At 42.5% G+C, this 22739-nt stretch overlaps 1 long non-coding RNA gene across 1 annotated transcript; it reads right to left on the reverse strand.

Annotated features, from left to right (window-relative positions):
- Positions 1 to 1847: 1847 nt before the first annotated feature.
- On the reverse strand, positions 1848 to 20080 carry LOC108538375 (uncharacterized). Its single transcript, XR_001888055.1, has 3 exons — positions 20000 to 20080; positions 2603 to 2727; positions 1848 to 2110 (listed from the first exon to the last, which is right to left on the reverse strand). It is a non-coding gene; the product is annotated as an uncharacterized LOC108538375 (long non-coding RNA).
- Positions 20081 to 22739: the final 2659 nt, after the last annotated feature.

Consider the following 22739-nt stretch of genomic DNA (forward strand, 5'->3'; position numbering starts at 1 on the left):
AGCTTCGAAGGTACTGGGTTAGGATAATTTTGCCTTTATGAGATGTCACCCTGAGGTCAGGAAATAAATGTCACAGGCCCCTAGAAAAGCAAGTTGAAAAGGTGAGGGGCATGAAGTCCTGCCTCCAGGGTGACTGAGGGTGTTCCCAGCACACCCTGATGACAGCCTGCACCGTTTGTCCTCATCTGCAGGGGGACAAATTCCCTGGAGCCTGTGATTATTAATGGGGCACCAGCTGCTTTGTCTTTATTGCTGTCAGTCACAGTGTCTGCCTCTGCCAGTCTGCAGGGATGTGGCTTCTGAAGTCAGAGTGCAGAGCCGCCAATCAGTGTTTACCTTCTCCCTGCCCTTTCTTACCTTCCACACCAGCTCCAGCTTACTTGCACAAACAGTTCCCTTAATTCCATGAGCTGCCTCAGTCAACTGATGTCAGAGAGCGCCACCTGCCGAGCTAAAGGGTGACATTTAAAATCAGTGTGCTGTGAGCCTGTACATGGAGCTAGCCAGTCATCCCACCTGCCCACTCCGTGTCTGCTTGCTGGGTGGTTTAGATGTAAAAAACAACCCCAAAATACAACTGGAGGTAGAGAAAGAGAGCAGGAGGGTGGTTGTCAGGGGATATGGGAGGGAAGAATGGAGAGTTACTGTTCAATGGGTATACAGTTTCAGTTTTGCAAGATAAAGAGTTCTGGAGGTGGCTAGTGATGATGGTTGCACAATATGAATGTATTTAATACCACTGAACTGTATACCTAAAATGCTTATGATAGTAAATTATATGTTTTGCCACAATAAAATATAATCCATAGAAATATATGAAGGAATAAATTTTTTAGTCAATGAAGTATCTTGTTGGATCATCAAAATAAATAGATAATGAATAAATAAATAAATACAATTTGAGAGTTTCCTGGCACCCAATACCATTCCTCTGCAAAACCCTTTCTTCCCATCTTACTAATCTCAAAATTGATTATGAGAGGATACGGGCACTCCTTTAGAGAGGTGGCAGAGTAATAACTGGAAATGTCCCCATATCATGAGACCTGAGTTCTAATCTCCAACTCTGTAACCAGCTATGCCAAAAACTTTAACCTTCATGAGCTGGCCTATTAAATCATCTATTGCAATAAAAAAAAATCTGATATTTATTTCAGCTTTAAGAATAAAAATTCAGGCCAGGCACAGTGGTTCATGCCTGTAATTTCAGCACTTTGGGAGGCCAAGGGGGGCGGATCATCTGAGGTCAGGAGTTCAAGACCAGCCTGACCAACATGGTGAAACACCATCTCTACTAAAAATACAAAATTAGCCAGGTGTGGTGGCACACGCCTGTAATTCCCCCTCCTCAGGAGGCTGAGGCAGGAGAATTGCTTGAACCCAGGAGGCGGAGGTTGCAATGAGCCGAGATCACACTAATACACTCTAGCCTGGGCAACAAGAACAAAACTCTGTCAAAAAAAAAAAAAAAGAAAAGAAAAGAAAAGAAAAGAAAAGAAAAGAAAAGAAAAGAAAGAATAAAAATTCAGCTGTTCCTTGTGAAGGCAACAATTTTACTACAGTTCTCCATATGACAGAGTTAACTGAGACCATGTCCCTTCTTAAGTACAGATTTTATTTAAGGAGAGGACTGGTAGAAATGGAACTTTAACAGGAAAGGATAACATACGCTTAGATGAGACAATTTTCTAACTGAGAATTCTAATTTATTAGAGGGTTGTGAAAAGAGTTTATCAGCTTTCAATTAGTATTGTACAAAAGGAATTAGAAAATATTTGACTGCATTGCACGTAGTAACGGTAAGTGTTTTGTGAAGTTTTTATTTCAGTTATCAATCCATGCTGTTCTCATCTTATGCTCTGTCTCTCTTCAGATCATATAAATATTTTGCCTTTTACTGTCGATGCTGTTCTCATCTTCTAGCTTGTGAGTCTAGGTCAGATAAAGCAGGTCAGAAGCTCTATAGAGAGGTAGGCAGGTCATGACTCAGCACTCTGAAGACCCAAACCCCAAGCCTCATTCTTTGAGTGTTGGGTGTCCACGGCTTCAGGTTCTGCATGCACCTCACCTGACACTGTATCCTTTTCGTAAATCACACATATCTGAAGGCCTGGGGGGCATGGGTGGGAGGAAATAAATAGACAGTTAAAGGATCAGTGGTAAATTTTCCAGACCTTGCAGAATAGTCCTACTGAAAGTGTCCATCCACCTGATGGTCTCATTTGCAATCTTCTCCAACACTCCATTCTGTAAACTAGGCAATTGCCTATAGAGATTTTAACTTGCAAATATATGTGTGAAATGTTTCCCAAAATGCAATTAGTTTGGGTTTGTTCTCATTCTTTCGTGAGATTTTGTTTTATAAAGAAGGCTTTTAAGATACTCAGAGGGAGGTTTTCATAAACTCCCAATATTTTCTAACAAAGTTGCATTACAATGGAATAAGATCATAATAATGGGATCGGATGCTTGCAATAAATGAGAAATTTATAATCCCTAATTCTATGTATCTAGTATTAATCAAGGTAGGTTAAATGCAGTAGCAAAACAACCTCAAAACTCAGTGGCTTAACAGAATAAATGCATTTTTTCTTGTTCATACAAAATCTAATATGGTATTCCTGGTTGGTTGATTCTTTGGGAAGGTTTTGCAGCAAGTGATGACTGAGGGACCCATGTTCCTTCCATCTTGTGATGTCAGCATCTTCAATAGAGTCTTCAAGGTCACTGTAGAAGGAAAGAGAATGTGGAGAAGACATAATGAGTATTAACAATCTTGGCTTAGAAGTAACACACATCACTTACAGTCACATAACATGAGCCATAACTGGTCACTGAGATGCACAAGGGCTTGTGTGTGTAGTCCTGGTAGGGGAACAACTCTATTCCATGGAAAGGGAAAGTACATCTCTGTTGGTCAGCTAGCTGCTGCTGCGATACCCTGCCCTTAGGACAGTAAATCAGGGGCTTTCAATAAACATCTGCTAAATATATAAAGGGATAAACGAATGAATAGTAGAGCTCATCTTTTTATAAATATTTCATTATTTCCATGGCTACAGCTTCATATATCATTTTAAATCATTTTAAAGAATAATACAGAGCAAGCACTCATTTTAGCCATTTAATCATTTTGCTGACTTCCTTGGCAGGTCTTTCAAGATGATTCTATATCATGTCTCGGGATAGCTTAGGTGGAATTTTCCTTAGGAAGCAATGCAGGGGTCTGTAAATGAACTTCAAATCCCTTCTGATTTGACCTTTGTAAGCTACATAAACTCCTCCTTGGTATTATCCTTAACCAAGCATAGTTGGTGGCATATTTTCTTTCAGTAATTTTAGTTCAACTAATTTTGGGACCTGGCTAATGAAGCCAAGGAAATGATTATAGCTAGCACATAAAAGAACCATTTGTAGCTAAGAAGACCAATTAAACTGCAAGCCATTCAATTTTATAGTAACTTGTCTTACATTATACTTTGGGCTCATGGTGACTTTAAAAACAATCAGAAATTTTAAAAACTTGTCAGCAGTTTTCAGTACTAACAGAGAGAATATGAAATGATATAGTCAGTGGTTACAAAAATTCTCGTCACAAGAGAGACATACACTAAGATAGAGACATTCATTAAGCCTTTCTGTAACTTGAATGAAATATCATGCAGAGCTATATAATTTGCTTTGATCTAAACCTGTGCTTGTTCCAGAATCTAATTTCTCTGTAAACACTGTTAATTGATTACTCCTTGAACAATGTGCTGAACTGACCGATACTCTCCATCCCTTCCATAAAATGTAGAAACTGATGCCCACAGTATCTATCATGGAACAGAAGTCTGGAAGCTAGCAGTCCAGGCTCACATGACAGTTCCATGAGGTTGCAGAGGGTTCATGTTCCCTCCTAGTTTCTGCTCCACTCTCCCTGGAAAGTGACTGTCATCCTTGTGGTCCAATATAGCTTCCAGAGCTCCAATCATTCAGCAGCAGGATAAAGAACCCAACTCCTCTCTCTCTTTTCAAGAGACTTTCAGAAAGTTTCCCACATATTTTCAAATAAACATGTTTAACATGTATGTGTTTGTATCGTTTTAAAATGATTCTTCACTTTAACTAATTTGTCTAGGGTTAACAACCAACCATCAATTCTAACAGTATCTGATAAAAGAGCTTCTAATGCAGTTTGTTCTTGGATACTGAATAGGAAAAGAATGCTCTGTGGAAGGAATTAAACATTTTTGTTTTGGGAAATGTATAATGGTGGGAATGACAAACAAATTGGCATTTGGTTTACATATCAGTCTTGTGCAAGCATGGCAGTCTGATTGTATTAGTTACAGTACAGTCTAACTTGCTGTAACAAACAGACCCCAAAACACAGTGACTTGAATTAGATAGAAATTTATTTTTCTCTCGTAAAGTAGTCCAGTGGTAATTATGTTGTTCAGGGCTGGTAGGAGCACTCTGCTTTTCTTTTTTCTTTTTCCTTCTTCTTCTTCTTTTTTTTTTTTTTTTGTTTTTGAGACAGAGTCTCACTCTGTCTGCCCTGGCTGGAGTGCAATGGCTCAATCTTAGCTCACCGCAACCTCCGCCTCCCAGGCTCAAGCGATTCTCGTGTCTCTCAGCCTCCCGAGTAGCTGGGACTACAGGAACACACCACCATGCCTGGCTAATTTTTGTATTTTTTTTAGTAGAGACCGGGTTTCACTATATTGGCCAGGCTGGTCTCAAACTCCTGACATCAAGTGATCCACCTGCTTCGGCCTCCCAAAGTGCTGGGATTACAGGTATGAGCCACCATGCCTGGTGCAGTCCATCCCTTTAAAAGGCGTTATTCCTTTCTGGACACAGGTATTTTCTCCAGTGCTTAACCCTGTAGTGCAGTGGTAAGATTTTTTTAAGAAGGACCGGGGGGCATATGCCCAATCCTTTTATGAGTACCCAGAATGCCACACATAGCTCCTACTCACATTCCATTGACCAGAACCTAATCAGATGGCCATATTGAGCGGCTAGGTAGCAAGCTAAAACTTGAATTCTGGGGAAGAAAAAGAGAACAGATGTTTTGGAACAACCAGCAGTCTCTTATAGTAATCTGTTGCTATTGAGTCTCGTCAACTCTAGACCATCAGATGGGATCCAGTGTCTGAACACGTAAGTTTTATGAACAAACCTTGGACTGTGGGGAACTCACATCACATTTTTACAGATGGTGAGTCAGTAGTGAGAACACAGAGGGTAAATAAAGCCATGGGTCTTGATTAATAAGTGGTATCAGAGTCAGCCTCCCACCCTGAAGTACATGCACCAGGCAAGGCCAAATCTGTCACTGTGGAATCACCCAGTCCCCTTTCGTACTGGACCATGTGGATGGAGACTTGTGGTGTCATGTGAACCTAACATTTCAGCAATTCCACTTAACTTTTCATTTTCTACAATCGTGTAGTTAACATCCAAATGTTTCCTAAAAGAAAGGTTTGAATTTAAAGGAAGAAAAAACCTTCACGGTCATCATCATTGTCAAATCAATTTGCATCAACATTTTTTGGAGGGCAAGGAATTGATTCAAGTTCTGAACAAATGGGCAGATAAAGAAAACCAGTTTTTTTCCCTTTCAGTAGGCTGACAAAATATTTGACTGAATCAACATGTTATTTGGTAAGGAAAAAATGTCCATAGACCTCATTTCTCTTCATTCAACTTATTGACTACATCATCTGTTCGACTTGGTTAGGATAACAGAATTACGGTTGACTTGGAACCAGGTGATCTCCTCATTATTATATTATTATCATATTATTATATGAGTTTATAGATGAGAAACTCAAGGTACTCAGCTAAGATTTTATATTCCCTGGTGGAGCTGTGGACCAGGAACTATCCCCTGAATTCCATCCAAGTTTCTTTCTGCTTCAACACTTTACTCCTGCCCCTTCCTGGTTGCCTGTTGAATTTCCCAACTGGCCTTCCTGAAAAGCAAGACTGGAAAGTGAGAGTTTTGACATAGCATTTATGGTCTTCGTTGAAGACAACTGGGTTGGCTGTTGGAACACAGGTTGGAGTGTCTGGGCACGTAGACGTGATCCATTTTTTATCTTATTTAGTGGCAGAACAGTCCTGAGTTGCAAAGGGCTTCTTCTGTGCACAGAATATGTCAGCGAGGCATTTTGGCTGAGGGTCACTCTAGCACAGGAACAGATGACAGGACGGCAGGCAGTCTGTCCCCTTCTAGGGAATAAGGCAAGGATTCCTTTAACACAATGTGACAACTAATCTCTCTATAGCATCTGACTGAGAGGTTTTAATTACTACTGTGATATACACACGTGATTTCTTTATACACATGCACAGCCAGGCTTCTATGTGTTTCTCTATTATTTTGCAGAGCATATATCAGCACAGAGTAGGTTTATCCTGAATCATTGTCCTTCTTTTCTCCTTGTCTCTGCCTTTCTTTCTTTCCTTCTTTGTTTTCCTCCTCCTTTCATTTCCTGTTAATTTTTTAGAAAGGGCTTATTGATTTTATGATTTGAACATAAGGCTGGGTCCTTCAGCTCTCCTTCCCCTCTCAGAAACAGCAGTAAACCCTGTGGTCACAGGGATTGGAGGTGTTTTCACAGCCTTGCTGGCATTCAGATGAAGACCTCTTTGGGAGAGAGTGTGTGTGTTGGTATGAAAGAGCATTGTGCAGGAATGGCAAGAATCACAAAAATGAATTTGCAGAGAATACTCAAATCAGAGTTTCTTCTTGCTAAAGAATTAAACTGTGACCCAGTTCTGAGCCTGTGTCATCATACTATTGACTATCTGTATCACTTGCTATGTAAAAATATATGAGTATCTTATATTATAGAGTATCTTGACTCTAAATGACAAGTGTCTGAATATTTGGAAGCATCAAAACATTTTACTTAGATTATTTGCTTATATTCAAATATGAGGTGACTTCTGTGATCAGTTTGAAAGAGTATTTGAAAAATCCACTTATAGATCTCTCCAATGCTAGGCAAAACAATATTGCAAAAGATGCCAAGAAAAAGCTCTAGCAAATGGAAATACTGATCAAGCATGGTTTGAGCACCAAGGTCTTCCTTGATGAAGAATTTCCCAGTAATTAAATATGTATACATGGGCATCTGCTCAATTTAAAAAGAAAGAATATGAATGAAAGAGAAGGAATCTGAAATCGTTATTATGATGACACCCTGTCAGAGTGAGGTCAATACTCAGTTTTCTTTTAATTGCATAGTCTGATAATGCCAAGCTTCGGGAGGGTAATTCTCTTCCCAAGGTTTATATTACCCCAAGTGTTAAATCATGTTGAGGGTTCATAACCCTCCCTCCTCAATTTCAGTTCTTACCAGGCACAAAGCTAGAGCACTTTGGAGAGATGAATTAATGACACTGAACCTGCTACTAAAAGTTTTAGTGGAGAGGAAACTTCATCACCCCTGTTCCTGACTCCCGAAAAGTCCTCTGAATTAATGTCACTCACCATCTAGACATGCTTCCTTCTGAGCACTCCAACAATTTTTGTCTTCTGCGCCTCCTGAGTCACTAGCATCTCACCCTCTGTTCCCTGCTATGCTGCCCTTATCCTTCTGCAGCATGTCTTGCTTTGGCCTGATAATGCAACAACTTCCACAGCTCCTGCACATGGCTCAAACCATGGCGGACTGACCTCATCTAGTTCTTGGTTTGACTGGGCTGCCCAGGGTTTTAGCTCTACCAATCTTTCAGGGTCAATTCCATTATAAGATGTTTCCCTTCTACCAAGTATCTGACCAAGAATTGGATGGTTTTTCTGTAATCCAAATCTGCCCTGCACTTCTTCATTTCTAAACTTTTTTTTTGCTATTCCATCCTCTTGGAATGCCCCTGCATCCTCAGTACTGCCTCCAACCTGTCAAAATTTTACATATTTCTAAAGATTCAGCCTAAATGTCTTATTTTCTCAAAGGCCTCTCCTCTATGCCTCCATAGCCCTTTGGTTGCAATTCTTAGGGGCTCTATCACACTCTTCATGGAGTAGGAGGAGGAGCCTTGATGGGAGTCAGGAGTACAACGCAAGCTTCAGCCCTGTGGCTGAGACAGCGTGTGGCCTTAAATGCATTCAGCAATCTCCTTAAGCCTCTGTTTTCTCATGTGTCAATATGATGGCTTAAATTGTATGGCCTCTAGGAAGCCTCTGTTTAAAGTCCAGTGATTCTATGATTATAGTTTCAGAGTCTACATGTTAATTCTCCTACAAACCTGCTAACTTCTTGAGGGCATGATTGATATCTTATTCACCTAAACATTCTCTCTTTCTTCTTAGTGTAGTAGGCACCTTATAAATGCTTGTTAAAGTAAAGAATGGATGAAACAATTTCTCTTGCTGCAATTTGACCTCACTTTTTGTTTTGTTTTCAGAAGATATGGAAAAGAGATGATGGGCACTGTTTATTTCATAACTACTTATTACCTCCTTGTGTTCACATACAGTGCTTGCTTTGGCTAACCAGTTATATGCTGGACAGCAAATTTGGATTAAAATAAAGGTGGCTTTCCCATCCTTCTTTGTTTGATTGTCATTGTGTGTGTGTGTGTGTGTGTGTGTGTGTGTGCATATGGATTTTTGTTTTCCTAAATTGTATGAGAAAATCATCAATTTACTTGAGTGGATAATTTCAACTTTCTGTCTTGTCACAAAATAAGGCAGGCTTTCTATTTTTGAAGAGAAGCCCGGTGCCTCTATTTAACTCCCCTCTGAAGCTCTCTGTGTTGGTTAACTGTATGGAGTAGGTGATCAACCACGTGATATGATTTCAAAAATATGAGTGGGGCTGCCATCTGCCTAGCCATTGGTTGTCAAGAAAGAATTACACCTTTGGCTCCAGAAGGCTTTGCATTTCCAAGAGTAGCCTGGTAAATAAGTATATCTCAAACTATTATTGATGATCCTTCAGGTCAGCAACTTCTACCCAAAGTGTATTCTACAAAACCCAAGTTCTATGAGATGCTAATAGTTGTTCATAAAAATGGGGCCTCAGTGATGAAATCAATTTAAGCAGCTACAATAAATAAAACCAGATTTTCTGAGCTGCAAGACTTCTCAGAGACTTGAATAGGCTAATGTGCATGGTGGATTCCCAAGAGGTGGGTGCAGGAGGTCACAATTCCAAAACACATATGACGATAGAACCAGAAATCTCCCAACTATTTACTTTATTATTTATTTATTTACTTTTAAATTAAGTGACTCATGGGTCTAGATTTCCACTAAACACATTCTGGGAAAAGCTGACATTGAGGACTATAAGAGCCAGCCAAACACTAAACTCAGAGAGGCAAGCAAGACTGAAGCGAAGAAAAAGATGTCCCAAGACAGACTAGACAGACTGCTGTCTCCAGCAGCTCAGCAAAGCTCTGCATGGCAGGTGGAGATGCTGAACAGGTGGTAGAGATCTCAATTCTGTCTGAGCCTCAGCTATCACCTTTTCCCTCACAAAGTTGCACCTGACTCGGCTTTAATTGGCCGTCCTCACACCTCCACTGGATGACCTTGAGGGATCAGAGAAAGCGGTGCCATTTTACCAGCACATTTGCTGAATGCTGGGCTCTGCACTTGGCAGCCAGAGGAAAGCTATGAGAATCCTAACTGAAGGAATTAAGAAGGTTTGCCTGTCTGATGCCAGAACTACTGCTTCGCTCATTACATCAAGAATTTAGTCTGCTCTGGGGAGTGGTATCAATGGTAGGAGTGAGTAGGAGTGAGTTGATCGGAAATCAGTAAAGCCCATTTCTTGATAATGCATAGTTAAAACTAGACAGTGATTGGTTGTTTTACCTTAACTTTCCAAAAAACTTCCTGGATCTTTCCGTGTGAAAAATCCCAAAAACAAACAGGTGGACCACAAACATTAAGAGAAAGAGAATCTATTATGCAGAGAAATTTAAACTTTTTACAAGACTGATGTAGAAAATGAGGGAAATCCACTGTGCTCACCACATGGGAGGGAGGGAGGAGATGAGGAGTAGCAGTGAGCCCCTCAGGCCCTGAGCAGCCTAGGCCTGTGCTACAAAGCCCTAGGTTGGAGTCCGCTGTTCATAGTACATGGGAAAAGAACAGCACAATGAAAGGAGTGGCTGCAGATTATGCCAAACCGTCTTAGAGCAGGTGCTGTGCCCATACTGGTCTGCAGCGCCTGGCAGGTCCTCTCTGTCACAGCCCCATCCCACCCTGTTCCACTCATAACCACCACTCCTGCTCCTCTCTGCCAGCTCTCTCTGCATGCTCGGTCTGTCCCTCACCCAATGTCCCTGCTCCCACTGTGCCCTTTGCCTTAAATGTCACAGGACTCAGTCTTCACCTCCCTGCTGTGACCTCCTTGAGGTCAGGGGGACACACCCAGACTCATCCCTGTAGCTCTCGTCAATAGCATATGGCGGGCCAGGTAAGTATTTGCCAAACCCTAGCTCCTCATTTCCTTTAAATTCATTCTACTTGTGCCTCGAGCTACTCACTCAGCATCAAGATGTTTCTTGCATTGCTGTGCTGTTATTTGCCTTCGTACACTGTGATATCATCCCGCCTCAGTTAGACTGCAAGTGTCTGAAGGAGCACCCTTGTTCTCTATCGAGGTGCCTTGGCCATCCTGCATGGTCCAAACATGAGCTGATTGAGTGATGTGAGCAACAGCCCACACTTAACCAAGAGTAAGGAAGTGTCCCGCTGCTCTAGCTGGACAGCACAGTGGAGAATGTTTCCTTTATGTTTAATGAGGACATCAGAATGTTTTGACATGAGAGAGCCAAGGATGAAGCTAATTTCTCCGTTTCCTCTCTAGCTACCTGATTCAAGGGCTGGAGGACCAAGAATGAGGGGACAAGACAACTGTTCGGTTGGGTAGGGGAGGGGCAGGAGCAGCAGGACAGTGGTCCAGGAGGTGGAGCTGGGCTGAGGACACAACAGCACTTCCTCATCTGCCAGGGTGGCAGCCCGGCGGGGGGCTAATGAGAAGTGAGGTGTGAGGCAGGAGGTTCTGCGATAAAGGCAATTATGGGCTGCTCAAACTGCTGACAGCATGCAGTCAGCTGCAGGGCCATTGGTGGTAACTGATGCTACCTGTGCCACAAAGCCCCCTCCCTCCTAATGAGGTTATTACTGTCCTACTGGTTGAGGGACCTCCAGACCCTCTCTAATCCCCTCTTCTCACTTGTGGGCCCAAGCAGCCCTCCAGCTCTCTAAAAGGAAGGTGGTCTTAAGGTTTTGTCCATACAGTTAAGGGGGAGAAATGCCCATATCTCCCCAGCTCTTGGCCTTCTCTGGGTTCCAGACTGAGCAGAGGGAAGCAGATGATTGCTATGGTGCCTCCCAGCACTAACAATTTGTGCCTGTCCCACATCTAAGCTTGCCTCTCCCTGTGCCCGAATTCTGCCACTGATTCCTGATGAATGCCTGCTCAGCCTCAGGACTCAGCTCAGGATGTTCTTCCCAGGAAGCCTCCCTGGACCCTAACCCTGACGCTCCCATCCACTTCCCACCCTGGGTTGTCATGTTGCCTTGTTTTGCTCCCTAGCCTTACCTGTGGACTCCTCCAGCTCCTCATCTTGGTGCCTATCACAGTGTCTGCCCCCTGGGTTCCATAAAAGTTGTGGACTGCATTAAACAAATGAACTAATCATTCAAACTGGCCACCTAGGTCAATCCTGAGTGGCAGGACCTGGAGGGACCAAGGAGCCTATCTCCGCCTCTCCAAAGATTAGAGCAGTGCTTAGGACCCTTCCTGGTATGCTGTGGGGGCTCAGTAACTGTTAGGACCCTTCCCTTTTGCTTTCTCCTCAATCCATGGAGATGCATGGCTCATTCTGTTAGAATATTACTCTCAGGGTGGTTTTCAGGACACTTCTGCTCTGAGTAGGGAGATATTCTGAAACAGCTTTGCAAGACTATTTTTTTAAAAGGGTATTCCCTCTCAAATCGTATTTCTCCCACACACTGGGAAAAAAACCCTTTGCGATTTTACCAATACCAGGCCTGTATCTGCTCCTAGCACTATTCTATCTCCCTCCTATGCTCAAGCCACTTCCTGGAGGTGCAGATCCCCTCTCAGCCCTGGCATCTTACTCTCGCAATGCCCAAGCTTCCAAAATTACCCCACTCACTCTCTCTTCTCTTTCCAACCCCAGCCCATATTTTCCTAAGCAGAAAGACATGAGATCGAATTTATTCCACAGTAAGAGTATTGACAGAGGCACAACGATTTCATTCGGGGAGAGGGAGAGATTTCTGGTTGTTCAGGGGACAGGAGCGCTACCTGATGCCCCCTTTACGTGTCCCTGAAAGTTCTCCCCTTTCCTCCATACCCAACCTCCTGGCTGTGACCAGGAGGAAAACCAGGAGAAAGAATCAGGATGCTAGTACCCAGATCCTCCAGCCTGCCCTAGCCTTGGAACAAAGACATGGTCGCCGGCAGGATGCAGCACACATTCTCCACAGGCCCGTCAACCTGCCCGCAGCCTCCGTCCTGGAAAACGCCCGCCGCGCTCCACCTCTCACAACAGCTGGCCCGCGTGTCACAGCCAATTAGGCTTTGGAGGGAGTGAGAGGGAAAGCAGTGACACCGCATATTGACCCCTGCTGGCACGGGGCAGATGTGGAGGCCAGCACGCGTCCCCCGCACGGCCACACCGCTAATTAATCACCTCGGCCACCGAGTCGTGACAGCGCTTTGCGCTCTGCGAGGCGCACGCGGAGGCAGGGGCAGGGCACCTGCGGAGAGAACGGCCGGCTGGGAAGCACTGGGCCACCAGCCGCCCCCTTTCTCAGCTGGCCTGGCAAGTTTGTTTCTGGCAAGTTTTCCCTGAAGCTGTTGGGGTTAAAAGGAAGGATGGAAAAGGAGAAAAGTTTTTTAAAAGTCCTAAGTCATTACGTGTAGGACAGGTTGGTGGAGCCAGCGAGCTGGACACAGAGCAGGGGATTGGAGGCGCGCCAACCAAAGGAGCTCTCTCTGGGGTGGGCGTTTGGGAAGAGCTAATGGGATGCTCAAAGCTTTGCGTGGAAATGAACCTGGAACTAGGTGGCTCTCAATCTTGGCTTACCTATTTCCTCCTGCCTTCTCTGCAAATCCCCTTCATCCTGTTGCTGCTTCACCAGCTGTGTAGGGAAGGGGTGAAGTCACTGACGAAATGCCGAGGAGAATGCCTGCTTACACATCTTTCAAAATTGACTGAGACTTGATCTAGACTTCATGGCCTCCAAGAAACCGTCTGGAGTACACTGTGGGTGGCCTCCCTGTGACCCCCACTGCACCCCACGTGTTCCCAATCATAGCACTCAAGACACTGAACTGGAATTGTCTATGGAGTGAGCACCAGGGTCCTATCAGTGTTACTCATCTCCATCACTCCAGGTCCTACCACAGTGTGTGGAGCCAGCTTTGCACTTACAAATATGTGTGGAATGATTCATGAACAAGGCATGATCCTTACCTTCAAGGAGCTCATGACCCCCTGGAGAGAGGCTCATATCAGTTAATTGCACTGCAGACCGTACGGGGTAAGGGGTGAAGGTGAAGAAGAGGCATGCCAGCCCCAGCTTAGCCACAAAGCACATAAGTGCTCCTATTTGTGGGCAACTGCTTTTGCTGCTTTTGTGGAAATATTGGGTCAGGTCTACTCTGATTCTATTCAACCTAGAAATAATAGCTGAATCAGGTCAACCACTGTGTAGTTTATGCTTAGGCAAAAACTCTTTCTTTCCTCCAGATAAAGCTTGCCCTGGTCACTCAAAAACTAAATATAAGTGAGGCTGCCTGAGGGCATGTGAAACACAGTTTGGGAACAGGTTATATGCTTCCACTTGGATTTAGGTTATTACAAATTTGTTTGTTCCAACATTAAGACTCATGGCTGATTTATGCCTATGAGATTAAGCCCGAACTCTTAGTGTGTGTGAGAGCAATGCTTTTTGGCATCTGGCTCTGACAGATAACCACCCTGACATTGTCAGAAGAAGAGAAGAAGGTGGAGGAGGAGTAAGAGGAGGAGGAGGAAGAAGAGGAGAAGAAGGAGGAGGAGGAGGAAGAGGAGAACAAGAGGAGGAAGAAGAAGGAGGAGGAGAAGGAGGGAGGGGGAGAGGGAGGGGAGGGGGAGGGAGAGAAGAGCAGGAGGAGGAAGAGGAAAACAGGGAGTCAGGCAGGCATTCATTTTGCTGATATTACAGATACCAAGTGGGATGGGTTAGACATTCTCCCTGCTAAGAAGGTTTTAGTTTAGTGACAAGTGCCATTTAATTTCTCCAGGTGTTGGTGTCTTCCCTTGTCAAATGGGAATGATTATGCTCCTCTTGAAGTATTGGTCACACCATGCCTTGCTTGGACATGTTTCTTAGAGAAGTAACCATCCCTGTGTGCATTATATCTTGACTTTTGATACTTCTTTTTTATATATGCTATGCCACAGATTCCAGTTTGTGACATTTGTAACTTAAAATTTTGGCGAGCAATAAAGGGACCAATGTTTGCTTTTGCAAAATAAATTTATCCAGAAAAGAGCTGGTCAGTTAAACGTTTTCTTCCTGCTATCTCAAGTGCTTTGTTTTTGTTTCTTTGCTTTTGCTTGATGTTCAGCACTGTGCTAGGTACTACTGGGGAAGCAGAAAAATGTTTTACAACTTTCTATTTTCTTACTTGGGATCTATATGTAAGTACATGTAAGTGTGTGGGTGAATTTGAGAGTGTGTCCGCGTGTGAAAGAGTATGTGTGAGTGAGTGTGTGTGCGCATGTGATGAGTGTGTGTTTGCATACTGTCCTGGAGGTCAGGACATGTGGGTGAATGTGTGAATGTGTGTGTGAAAGTGTATGTAAAAGGGTATTTGTGTGATATCGACTGTGGGTGAGTAAGCACAGATGTGAGTATTTTATGCATGTGTGTTCACATGTGTGAGTAGGTGCGTGAGTGTGGGTATATGCGTGTGTAAGTGTGTGTAGCAATGAGCGTGTGTATGAGAGAATGTATGTTTCCATGTGTATTAGCATGAACATGAATGCATTGTATGCACATGTGTGTGAATGATCATGTGTGCCTGCAGGTGTGTGTGTCTGCAAGTGTGTGTGCGTGTGTGTGTGTATAACGCAGCATGTTTGTGTATGTCAGTGAAAGCACCATGAAGTCTCTTTTACTGGGTAGTTCTGAAGAGCATTTACGCTCATGAGAGCAGAAAGACAGGAAGTCTTGGTAAAAACTTAAAAGGGCAGTCAGTCAGCTTGTTTCTCAGTAAATCTCCAAATGACTTTTTTTGACAGATCTTTTTTCCCCTAATTAGCCTTTCAAATTTAGAATCAAGTTAAATAGGAAAAAAAAAAAAAAATAGAGGAGTTCATCTGAAAAAAAGGAATGGAAAAATATCCCAGGAAACAAAACCCAGCACAAATGAATAGCTGGTAGGCTAGTGGTTGGTGGTATTAAAACAACGCAAAACAACGAATTTCAGCTCCTTCATGGAGGGCAGCGTGGAGCTCTGGTTCTCCTCAGCCATCAGCAAAGATCATGGAATGCTTGATGACTTCTCTCCCTTAACCTTTTGGCTTTCCATGAAAGATGGACAAACGTTTCCCATTTAAGAGGCAAAGGCTCCATCGTGTGGTCAAAAACAAAACTGCAGCTTCTCTCGAGCAATTTCAAAATAAATTTATAAAACAGTCTAGAGCACAGGGTAGATAGGACCTGCAGGCAAATGCCTGAGGCTAGGCAAGTTGCCTACCTCGCAAAGTCCTCCTCTTTTTGCAGCCCCGGTCTTTTCCTCTTTGCAACTCCTCCTCTTCCCTTCAAAGGTTCCTTGCACTCTGCCACTAAAGCTGGCGAAATATCTGTCATTTACATCTTTCCCCTCATACATTTTCTCCTTATAAGGCAATGTTGCCACTTTACAAAAGAGGAGAGGCCAAGTTCAGATATCTGATTTCTGCACTTTAATTACCAAAAGGATGGGAGTGGAGTTTTGCCTAAAAGGAGAGCAGAGAGCGTGAGCAGTCACCTTTAAGAGAGAAAATTCACAAAATCTGCCTCTTTGCCAGTAAGGATACCACTTGAGATTTGATCCTTGGCTGAAGGTGGGCACAGGCATGATTAGGCCATTAGCCTAAAGAAGGAAACCTGGCACATCAGGCAGGTCATTTCTTGCAAAGGCCTTTAATCTGGTGAGCCACCGACATTTTTGCAGTTGCCTCTTCGAGTTTAAGGGAAATTACTGGCAGTTTTCCTGGCAGCCTTAAGGATCTAGGATCTAGTACACCCCAACAACTTAAGGAAGGTCCTTGGCTTTTATCATGGACATAAGTTATAGGACTGTAAACTACAGCACAGGACACTCTCTATAGAATAGAAGACATTTGCCATTTAAAATGACTTTATGGATAAATCATAATGGCTAGCATGTTGAAGTGCTTTTGGTGACACCTGGAAGCTACTTAATAAACATTAACCATTATCATGATCCATAAGGTCACTTTTTAACATCAGTGCAATCTTCCTAATGACTTTATGATTAGAAATTAATATTATGGCTCTATTTTACAGATGAGAAAACTAAAGCTTTGAAAAGTTAGCCATCTTGCTGAGATTCTAGTTAAGCTGGAACTCCAATCCCAATTTGTTTGACTCCAAAAATCAGGCTCTCAAGCACTAGGCCAAGCTATATTTAAGAAAATACAAAGATTAGGTACAGTGGCTCGCACCTGCAATCCCAGCACTTTGGGAGGCCAAGGCCAGAGGATAGCTTGAGGCCAGGAGTTCGAGACCAGCCTAGACAACATACACCATCTCTAAAAATAAAAAGAAAAGAAAATACAAAGACTTGGAAAGATGTTCATAATATACTGTTATGTTTAAAGGAAATGCTTACAAAATAATACAGTATAACCCCATTGTGCATGTGTATGTGCATATGTAATAGACAGATAAATGTGATACATAAAAATGGAGGGAAGGGATTAAGAGCAAGAACTTTGGAGTCCTTTTTCTGGCTTCAACTTCTGGCCTAGCCATTTTTTAGCATTGTTGGGGAAGTACAAACTAGGGTTACTTTTTCTGTACTTCAATAACCGTCCTGACAGGATTATTGTAAGAATTAAATCAGGTGGTGCAGGTAAAACACTTGAGATCATACGCGGCACTTAGTAGCCACTCAACACACAATAGCTCTTATTACAGATATAGTCTGAAACTTTACAACGATGATCTAAACATCGTGTGAATATGGGTGACGTTTATTTTTTTCTTTGGTTTTATCTATATTTTCAAAGTGAACTTTTGTTAATTATATAAAAAAGGAGAGAAAGCATTTTTCAAAGGGTGCAGGTAGAGCCAGACAGTTAGAGAAGGAGCTGTGGATCAATAGTCAGCCAAAGGCCAAGTGGAGCCCATGGTGGCAAGGGGAGGGGGCTCCATGTATTCATACTCCCAACTTCAGTACAACCAGGTGGAACTGAGGGATTATGTGGATAATCAGACATGGTTCCTGCTTGTCTTAGTGCTGTAGAGACAACTAGCAGTTCCCAGGGTCTGGTTTTCCTTTCCTCCATGGTAACCTCTGGCCAGGTTCATGCCTACCTAGAATACAGAACACGTTTTTCAGCTTTCCTTGTAGTCGGGTGTGACCACATGACTAATTCAGGTGCACGGTATATCCATGCTAAGTCACTTCTGGGAAGTGTCTTTAAAGGTAGAGGACATTGGCTCTTCACTGTTTCTCCTTGCTGTGTCTGGAAGCTGTGCTTTATAGTTGTAGCTAGAGTGTTTGGGGCCATAATGAGGAAATCGTGTGTTACTGATAGAGAGGCAACAAGAAGGAATCCCAGTCACTGGTGGTCATGGAGCCACCATACTAGGCAGGCTGCTTATTTTGGGACTTCATTTACATGAGGGAAAAATAAATTTCTGCCTTCTTGCAGCCACAGTTGTTTTGGATTTTCTGTAATTCACAGGTTACTGGCTTATAATAGGGAGCTACCCTAGAAGGCACACGGCAATGCCTGGAGACACCTTTGGTTGTAACACCTGAAGAGGTGCTACTGGCATCTGGTAAACAGAAGCCAAGAAAACTGTTAAACAATGCACCGGACAACCTCCACCACAAAGAGTAACACAGCCCAAAATGTTAGTAGTGCTGAGGTCGAGAGCCCCTGCTTACAGCTGAATTCCATCTTACCTGATACAAGGAGCTTCCTAAGACCGTATCCATGATGGCTTTTTAAGAATATTCGACCTGCCGAAGTATGGGCCTGGGGTTAGTCTGAGCAACAGAAAATCCCACCAGGTTGATTATAGTACGTGCCAGGGGTCAGTGGGAATAAAAACCGTAAACTCCTGTTCTAGGCTGAGCCTTCCTTCCAGAGTAAGCATGGGATGATCAAATTAGGTTAGTTGTAAGGATCGATTCATTAAACATTTCTAGATTGGGGCAGGTTGATTCCAGCTCAGGTTCTGGGTGAGAAGGCTGAACTTGGTAGCCCATGGATGGACATGTTATTCTCTTGATGTGTGTGGTAGATGGTGAGGTTGGCAGTTTTCTGTTCCATAGGGCTTATCATCTCTCTACAGGAGCTCGAGGGAACTCTTTAAAATCTCTGGGTAGGCTATTTGAGAGGTTCTTGTGATCAAAGAGGCAAAAGGATATAGGTAACCAGTGTTAAAGAGTGGGAGTTCTAAGGTGACAGAGACTAGATGGAGAAGAGAAGCCAAAGATCAATAGAAATTAGAGAAGAGTGAGGACTTTGAAAGTAGTTGCTAGGGCAACTCAAGTGACTTAATTTAAAACTGGTCTCTGTAGCCAAAAAAAAATTTAAATTATACTATGTAGAAATAAAAAGAATAGTATTATAAGTCCCATGTGGCCATCAATTCATGACCAACCTTATTTCATTTTGTACCCCAGCTATTTCCTGCACTATCCATACCCTAAGATTATTTTGAAACAAATTATATTATTTTTATACAAATACTTTAGTAACTACCTCTAAATACTTTAAAAACAACTGTAATATCATTATCAAACCTAAAACATTAACAGTAATTCTTTAATATCGTCAGATATTTGGTGTTCACATTTCTCTAATTATCTTATAATTTTTTATAATTTGTTTTGAATCAGGATCCAAATAAAGTTCACGCATTGTGATTCACTGACATCTCTTAAATCTCTTTTAATAGGTTCCTTCTCTGTGTCTTATTTTTCCCCTTGCAATTGGTTTGTGAAGAAACCACACTGTTTGTCCTATACATATTCTCGTGGTCCAGATTTTTCTGTCTTCATTCTCATGGTGCTAGGTAATATATTACTCTATCTCCTATATTTCCTTAGAAATGTAGGGATGCTCATATCTAGGCAATTGGTCAAATTTAGATGTGATTTTGATATTGTTGTTGTTGTTAAGGCTAATTCAGAGGTGGTCTTGTGTATTTCCACTAGAAAGTACATAAGGTCTTGTTATCTCTATTTCAATAATTATTGCCTGGATCCATTAGTTCCTGGGGGTTGCAAAATAGTGATCTTGAGCTACCTCTAATGGTCCAGGCTATACAGTTGGGTATCTATAAAGGCTATCACACAATTTGCAACTTTTTATTTATTTCCACCTAAGGAAAAGTATTTTCAAAATTTCTGGAATCAGTATAGCATCACGGATAAAGTCAAAGTGCTATTGGTTGAAATCCTAGCCCCAGCACTTAATCGCTATATGACATGCTAGGTAAGTTCCTTAATTTCTCTGTGCTTTAATACCCTAATGTGTAAAATAAAAATACCAGAACACACCACATGTAAAATGTGGTGAATGTTAAAAAGACTATATATCAGATACTTGATACAGAATAAACTCTCAGTAAAAAGTAATATTTATAGTCCCTTGTTTCATTGATTTTAAGATGCATTTTTTTCACATGTTAGTATCTCTAAAATTGGGATGTATTTTATAATCTAAGGTATCTTGGGTCAATGACATATGATTGCAGTAGACATACCTTTCTCTTGCTCATGTGCCTTAAGTCTAAGTCACTGGTGTTGCTGTGGAGACTCAGATAATCATTCAAAAATGGGCTTTCTAAAGTAAGCATATTCTGTTAATAATTTCAATTGGCCCTAGAATTTTCCAATCTTTCACAGAAGTTCTCCATTCTAGAATACTAAGTATGCATTCTGTATGACTTGTTTATGGCCCAACAAACTTGAATTCTCAGAAATACTTTCCAAATTCTAATATTACTATGTGTTATTCAATATTTAAGAAAAAATAAAATAGCAATCTAAAAGTCAATCGTTTCCTTGGCGTGGGTCACTTCAGGTTCTTCCCTCATAGCTCTCCCCTTCCTTTCCCCTTCTTCTCCCACCATAAAAAGTTAATCTTGGTTGGAGTTGCTTCCAAGATGGCCAAATAAGAACATCTCTGGTCTACAGCTCCCAGTGAGATTGATGCAGAAGATGGGTGATTTCTGCATTTCCAACTGAGGAATCTGGTTCATCTCATTGCGACTGGTTGGACAGTGATGCAGGCCATGGAGGGTGAGCTGAAGCAGGGCAGAACGTTGTCTCACCCACAAAGCACAAGGGGTCAGGGGATTTCCCTTTCCTAGCCAAGGGAAGCTGTGAGTGACCGTACCTGGAGGAGCGGTACACTTCTGCTCAAATACTGTGTTTTTCCAACAGTCTTCACAACCAGCAGACCAGGAGATCCCTTCCTGTGCCTGACTTAGTGGATCCCATGCCCATGGAGCCTTGCTTGCTGCTAGTGCAGCAGTCTGAGATCGACCTGGGACACTGGAGCTTGGCAGGGGAGGGGCCTCTGCCTTTGCTGAGGCTTCAGCAGGCAGTTCTATGCTCACAGTGTATACAAAGCTGCAGGGAAGCTCAAACTGGGCAGAGCCCACTGCAGCTCAGCAAGGCCTACTGCCTCTCTAGATTCCACCTCTGGGGCAGGGCGTATCTGAACAAAAGGCAGCAGACAGCTTCTGCAGACTTAAGGTCCCTCCCTGACAGCTCTGAAGATAGCAGTGATTATCCCAGCATGGCATTTGAGCTCTGATAACAGACAGACTGCCTCCTCAAGTGGGTTCTTGACCCCCGTGTAGCCTGACTGGGAGACACCTCCCAGTAGGGGACGACAGACACCTCATAGACAGGTGGGTGCCCCTCTGGCATAAAGCTTCCAGAGGAAGGATCAGGCAGCAATATTTACTGTTCTGCAGCCTCCACTGGTGACACCCAGGCAAACAGGGTCTGGAGTGGACCTCCAGCAAACTCCAACAGACCAGCAGCTGAGGTGCCTGTCTGCTAGAAGGAAAACTAACAAACAGAAAGGAATAGCATCAACATCAACAACAACAACAAAAATCCACACCCAAACCCCATTCGTAGGTCACCAACATCAAAGACCAAAGGTAGACAAAACCATAAAGATGGGGAGAAACTAGAACAGAAAGGCTGAAAATTCCAAAATCCAGAACGCTTCTTCTCCTCCAAAAGAAAACAACTCCTTGCCAGCAAGGGAACAAAACTGGATGGAGAACGAGTTTGACAAGTTGACAGAAGTAGGCTTCAGAAGGTCGATAATAACAGACTTCTCCAAGTTAAAGTAGCATGTTCTAACCCATCACAAGGAAGCTAAAAGCCTTGAAAAAAGCTTACACAAATGGCTAACTAGAATAACCAGTGTAGAGAAGAGCTTAAATGACCTGATGGAGCTGAAAACCACAGTACGAGAACTTCGTGAAGCATACACAAGGTTCAATAGCTGATTCGATCAGGCAGAAGAAAGGATATCAGTGATTGAAGATCAAATTAATGAAATAAAGCAAGAAGACAAAATTAGAGAAAAAAGAGTGAAAAGAAACAAAGCCTCCAAGAAATATGGGACTATGTGAAAAGACCAAATCTATGTTTGATTGGTGTACCTGAAAGTGATGGGGAGAATGGAGCCAAGTTAGAAAACACTCTTCAGGATATTATCCAGGAGAACTTCCCCTACTTAACAAGGCAACCCAACATTCAAATTCAAGAAATACAGAGAACACCACAAAGAGACTCCTCGAGAAAAGCAACCCCAAGACACATAATTGTCAGATTCGCCAAGGTTGAATTGAAGGAAAAAATATTAAGGGCAGCCAGAGGGAAAAGTCGGGTCACCTGCAAAGGGAAACCCATCAGACTAATGGTGGATCTCTCAGGAGAAACCCTACAAGCCACAAGAGATTGGGGGCCAATATTCAACATTCTTAAAGAAAAGAAATTTCAACCCAGAATTTCATATCCAGTCAAACTAAGCTTCATAAGTGAAGAAGAAATAAAATCCTTTACAGACAAGCAAATGCTAACAGATTTTATCACCAGCAGGCCTTCCTTATAAGAGCTCCTGAAGGAAGCACTAAACATGGAAAGGAACAACCGGTAAAAGCCACTGCAAAAACATGCCGAATTGTAAAGACCATCAACACTATGAAGAAATTGCATCAATTAACGGGTGAAAAAACCAGCTAGCATCATGACAGAATCAAATTCACACATAACAATATTAACTTTAAATGTAAATGGGCTAAATGCCCCAATTAAAAGACACAGACTGGCAAATTAGATAAAGAATCAAGACAGTGTGCTGTATTCAGGAGACCTGTCTCACGTGCAAAGACACACACAGGCTCAAAATAAAGGGATGCAGGAAGATCTACCAAGCAAATGGAAAGAAAAAAAAAAAAAAAAAAAAAAAAAAAA

This window comes from Rhinopithecus bieti, unplaced genomic scaffold, assembly GCF_001698545.2.
Source record: "Rhinopithecus bieti isolate Rb0 unplaced genomic scaffold, ASM169854v2 scaffold_15436, whole genome shotgun sequence".
NCBI classification, from domain to species: Eukaryota; Metazoa; Chordata; class Mammalia; order Primates; family Cercopithecidae; genus Rhinopithecus; species Rhinopithecus bieti.